This window comes from Bufo gargarizans, chromosome 4, assembly GCF_014858855.1.
Source record: "Bufo gargarizans isolate SCDJY-AF-19 chromosome 4, ASM1485885v1, whole genome shotgun sequence".
Classification (NCBI taxonomy): Eukaryota; Metazoa; Chordata; class Amphibia; order Anura; family Bufonidae; genus Bufo; species Bufo gargarizans.
This window is the reverse complement of record NC_058083.1, coordinates 402,651,771-402,657,136: the sequence shown is the minus strand read 5'-3', so window position 1 is coordinate 402,657,136 and position 5,366 is coordinate 402,651,771.

Below are 5,366 nucleotides of genomic sequence, written 5' to 3'. Positions count from 1 at the left end.
TGCATCGATTACAGGGGTCTCAATCGCATCACGATCAAGAACGCTTACCCGATACCCTTGATTTCCGAGCTGTTCGATCGCCTCAAAGGGGCCACGGTCTTTACCAAACTCGACCTGAGGGCGGCATATAACCTGGTAAGGATCAAGGCGGGCGATGAGTGGAAGACCGCGTTTAACACCAGGACCGGTCATTATGAATCCTTGGTTATGCCCTTTGGGTTGTGCAATGCGCCCGCAGTCTTCCAGGAATTCATCAACGATGTTTTCCGTGACCTGTTGCAGCAGTGTGTGGTGGTCTATTTGGATGACATCTTGGTATATTCTGCATCCATGGAGGCCCACATTCTGGATGTCAGACGAGTGTTGCAACGCTTACGAGAGAACAAGCTGTTCGGTAAGCTTGAGAAATGCGAATTTCACCGATCCCAGGTAACCTTCTTAGGTTACATCATTTCCGCTGAGGGGTTCTCCATGGATCCTGAGAAGGTTTCGGCTGTCTTACAGTGGCCCCAGCCCAGTGGGCTTCGTGCCCTGCAGCGCTTTTTGGGCTTCGCCAATTATTATCGGAAGTTCATCAGGGACTTTTCCATGCTAGCCAAGCCTCTCACGGATCTGACCAGGAAGGGCAGTAATCCTCAGGTCTGGCCGCTCGAGGCCATCCGAGCTTTTGAGGCTCTAAAGTCCGCCTTTGTGTCGGCTCCGATTCTGTCGCATCCCAACCCTGGGTTGCCTTTTGTCCTCGAGGTGGACGCGTCTGAGACGGGAGTAGGCGCCCTCCTGTCTCAGCGTAGAACACCAGAGGGTCCTCTGCTTCCTTGTGGGTTTTACTCCCGGAAACTGTCTTCCGCGGAGTGCAACTATCAGATTGGTGACAGGGAGTTATTGGCCATCGTGCAGGCCCTTAAAGAATGGAGGCACTTGCTCGAGGGCTCGGTGGTTCCGGTTCTCATCCTGACGGACCACAAGAATCTGACCTACCTCTCTGAGGCCAAGAGATTGACACCACGTCAGGCCAGATGGGCTCTGTTCTTGTCACGTTTTAATTACGTGGTCTCCTACCTACCCGGCTCCAAGAACATCAGAGCGGATGCCTTATCACGGCAGTACTCCGAGCTGTCCGGGGAGGAGTCGATTCCGACTACGGTCATACCCCCGAATCAGATCCTGGCCGCTATTCGCACCAGCCTGACTTCTCCTCTGGGTGAGCAGATTTTGGCGGCTCAATCTGGTGCTCCCTCTGGGAGACCCAACGGCAGATGTTTTGTGCCTGAGGAGTTGCGCACTCGGTTGTTGCGAACCTACCATAACTCCAAGGCCGCGGGGCACCCTGGAAAGAATCAGCTGTCCTGGGCGGTTTCACGTCTGTTCTGGTGGCCTTCTCTACGTTCCGACATCGCCGCATATGTAGCGGCATGCTCCGTTTGTGCCCAGAGTAAGTCCCCTCGGCACCTTCCGTTGGGCCTTTTGCAACCCATAGCCACCGGGGAGCGTCCATGGTCACACCTGGGGATGGATTTCATTGTGGACCTCCCTGCATCCCGAGGCCATACGGTCATTCTCATGATTGTGGATCGGTTTTCCAAAATGTGCCACTGTGTTCCTCTCAAGAAGTTACCCTCTGCACAAGAGTTGGCCTCGATTTTTGCCAGGGAGGTCTTCCGGTTGCACGGTTTGCCCAAGGAGATTGTGTCGGATCGGGGGAGTCAGTTTGTGTCCAGGTTCTGGCGCGCCTTTTGCTCCCAGTTGGGGATTCATCTCTCTTTCTCCTCGGCCTACCACCCTCAGTCCAATGGGGCCGCAGAACGATCCAATCAGGCCTTGGAGCAATTCCTTCGTTGCTATGTCTCCGATCACCAAGACAATTGGGTTGACCTCCTGCCTTGGGCTGAGTTTGCCAGGAACACGGCGGTGAACTCTTCCTCTGGGACGTCTCCCTTCATGGCCAATTATGGGTTCCAACCTGCCGTGTTACCGGAGGTATTCTCTCCCCAGGATATTCCGGCTGTGGAGGATCACCTTTCCGTCCTACGTGCTTCTTGGGTACAGATCCAGAGGTCCCTTGAGGTCTCTGCGCAGCGCCAGAAACTCCAGGCTGATCGCAGACGAGCGCCCGCTCCTTCCTACCAGGTCGGAGACCGCGTATGGTTGTCCACACGCAACCTCAACCTTCGAGTGCCCACTCCCAAGCTGGCGCCTCGCTTTGTTGGTCCCTTCCGAGTGCTTCGCAGGGTAAACCCGGTAGCCTATGCCCTTGCGCTTCCTCCTGGCATGCGGATCTCCAACGTGTTTCATGTCTCCCTGTTGAAGCCACTGGTGTGTAATCGTTTCACTTCCTCGATTCCTCGGCCTCGTCCGGTCCAAGTGGGCAATCGTGAGGAGTATGAGGTGAGCAATATCCTGGACTCACGCCTGGTCCGCGGCCGGGTGCAGTTTTTGGTCCATTGGCGTGGTTATGGTCCAGAGGAGCGTTCCTGGGTTCCCTCCGCAGATGTCCATGCTCCTGCTTTGCTCCGAGCCTTCCACGCACGCTTCCCTCAGAAACCGTTCCTTACTCCGCGGAGGAGGGGCCCTTGAGGGGGAGGTACTGTCATGGTCTTACCTCCTTGCTGTTCCCTTCGTTTGACATGTGCTGGCGGCCATCTTGGTTTCTGGGTTTTCTTGTAGCCTCCCACCCTGCGGCTCCTCCTTCCCACTGGGAGGAGCTGGATGCCCAGCTCATATATATAGGAGGTCTGTGGCTTCAGTTCCTTGCTTGGTCCTCCTGTGTTCACATGCTTCCAAGACTGCTGCTGCTTCTGGTTCCTGATCCTGGCCTCGTCTGACTACCCCGTTGGTTCCTGATTCCGGCTTCGTCTGACTACCCCGTTGGTTCCTGATTCCGGCTTCGTCTGACTACCCCGTTGGTTCCTGTTCCTGGCTTCGTCTGACTACCCTTCTGGTTTCTGACCTCTGTCTCCGCATGACCCTGCTTTGGTTTAGCCATCCGTTCGGACTTTGCTTACGGCTTGCTCTTCAATAAAACCTTCTTATTTTCCACTTATCTCTTGTTGTACGTCTGGTTCATGGTTCCATGACAGGTATTCTGGTAAAAAAAAAATTATCCCCTATCTACAGGATAGGGAATAACTATCAGATCGGTGGGGTCCTACTGCTGGAATCCCCAGCAATGGTGCGAACAGGGGCCCTTACCCTGTGGATCCCCCTGAAAGGGGTGGAGTGGCTAGTTAAAAAAGTGCACTTCCGATCCATTCATTTCTATGGGAGATAGCCAATTACATCACTCAGCTATATCCGGAGCTCCCATAGAAATTAATGAAAGGGCAGAGCGCATTTCAGACCAGCCACTCCATCCATTTCAGGGGGGCTCCAAGGGATATTGGGTCTCATTCTCGTGATCTGTGGGGGTTACAGCAGTAGGACCCCCAACCGATCTGATAGTTGTCCCCTATCCTGTGGTTTTCCTTTGGATAGGGAATAACTTGTTATAACCGGAATACCACTTTTAACCTCATGACCATATTAATTTGTAACATAGTAACATAGTTTATAAGGCTGAAAAAATCTGTTCAGCCTGTTATCCTCCAAGTTGATCCAGAGGAAGGCAAAAAAAACTCCTGTGAAGTAGAAGGCAATTTTCCTCAATATAGGGGAAAAAAATTCCTTCCCGACTCCAATCAGGCAATCAGAAAAACTCCCTGGATCAACAACCCATCTCTTATAACTATAACCTGGAATATTCTTACACTCCAGAGAGTTCCATAGTCTCACTGCTCTTACCGTAAAGAATCCTCTTCTATGTTTGTGTACAAACCTTCTTTCTTCCAGAAACAGGGGATGTCCCCTCGTCACAGTCACAGTCACAGTCCTGGGGATAAATAGATGATGGGAGAGATCTCTGTACTGACCCCTGATATATTTATACATAGTTATTATATCTCCCCTTAGTTGTATTTTTTCTAAAGTGAATAACCCTAATTTTGATCATCTTTCTGGGTACTGTAGTCCCCCAATTCCAGTTATTACTCTAGTTGCCCTTCTCTGAATCCTCTCCAGCTCTGCTATGTCTGCCTTGTTCACAGGAGCCTGGACACACAGAGTAATATTCCACATTCTGAAATGACACTTTTTTTTGTGAACCCCAATATTAAAAACAAAGTTTCTCCAGAGCCAGAACCACCCAGGAGATAGTCATTAGGGCAAGTATCCCTAGGAAAAAACTGTGCAAAACATCATTCCTTTAGTAGGAAGGAAATCATCTTCTAGGTACCTACCCCATATCAATGTCTTTTGATAACCAAGATCATGTTTCAAGGCTCATTGAAGGGCTAGACACTGACTAGGTAGCACCTACGGGAGCATTACTATGCATACTATGAAGAAGAACTCTTTGGATTGATAGAGAAGGGGAGAGGAAACAGGATCTAACTAATGATTGTCCATCTGACATTATGTACTTACAGATTAAGGTTGGGGGTGCATTATGAAACGCCTGCTTTTAGTACAGATGAAGATTGTATTGAGTGACAGAGAGTGACCACACATGTGTGACCTCTTCTCCACTGGACTGGGAAATGGTTTGAGCTGGGTAAAGAATTAATGGATTCAGCTAGAACCCACTCAAAAACTTGACTGAAGAGTTTTTCCATACATGTACATTAACGCTACACTGATGGAAATTGGAATTGGTGCATCTTTCCAATATGAGAACAAGCATGTATACAGTGTGTGATCATGTTCGCTTTGAAAACATGGAGCAATTCGTTAGGGATCTGAATATTGGTGGTAGTCTTGGTTTCCAGACTCTCACCACCTGTCTAATATGAAATCTCTTTAATCAAATGTAAAGGGCATGTCAACGCTGAAACTCTAGTGAGTGTATTTTATCAGTTCTTTGCTTGTGAGAATTTGGAGCATGCAAAATCATAAATAGGCAAATGTCCTTATGAAAGTTGCCCAGGAAAAATAAGGTGCTTCAATGTAGCACTACCTATTGTAGCATATTGTCATTTATATTGACAAGGCTAATGCTCCCATAAGTAAGAGCACCCTATGATTATGACCCAGTCTCTCTTGTCTTAATTTGATGGATATCCAGTAATGATCGAAGACACCTTTCTGTGAACCTATCTATTATATATGCTGTTCAGTGGCATATTGTGATGTATTTATAGCCCGGATTAGAGCATGAGGAGGAGGGGGTCATACGTTTACACTGCTCCCTGTCTGTTGAGAAGATTTTCATCCTTAATTTGCTAATCTTGGAACACAAGACACACACAAGTGCTAAATGCTGGCCAGAAGGGAAATTCTCGCCATTCATGCCCCTATATAGTTAATTTATTATTTTAATCCAGAACAGATATAAA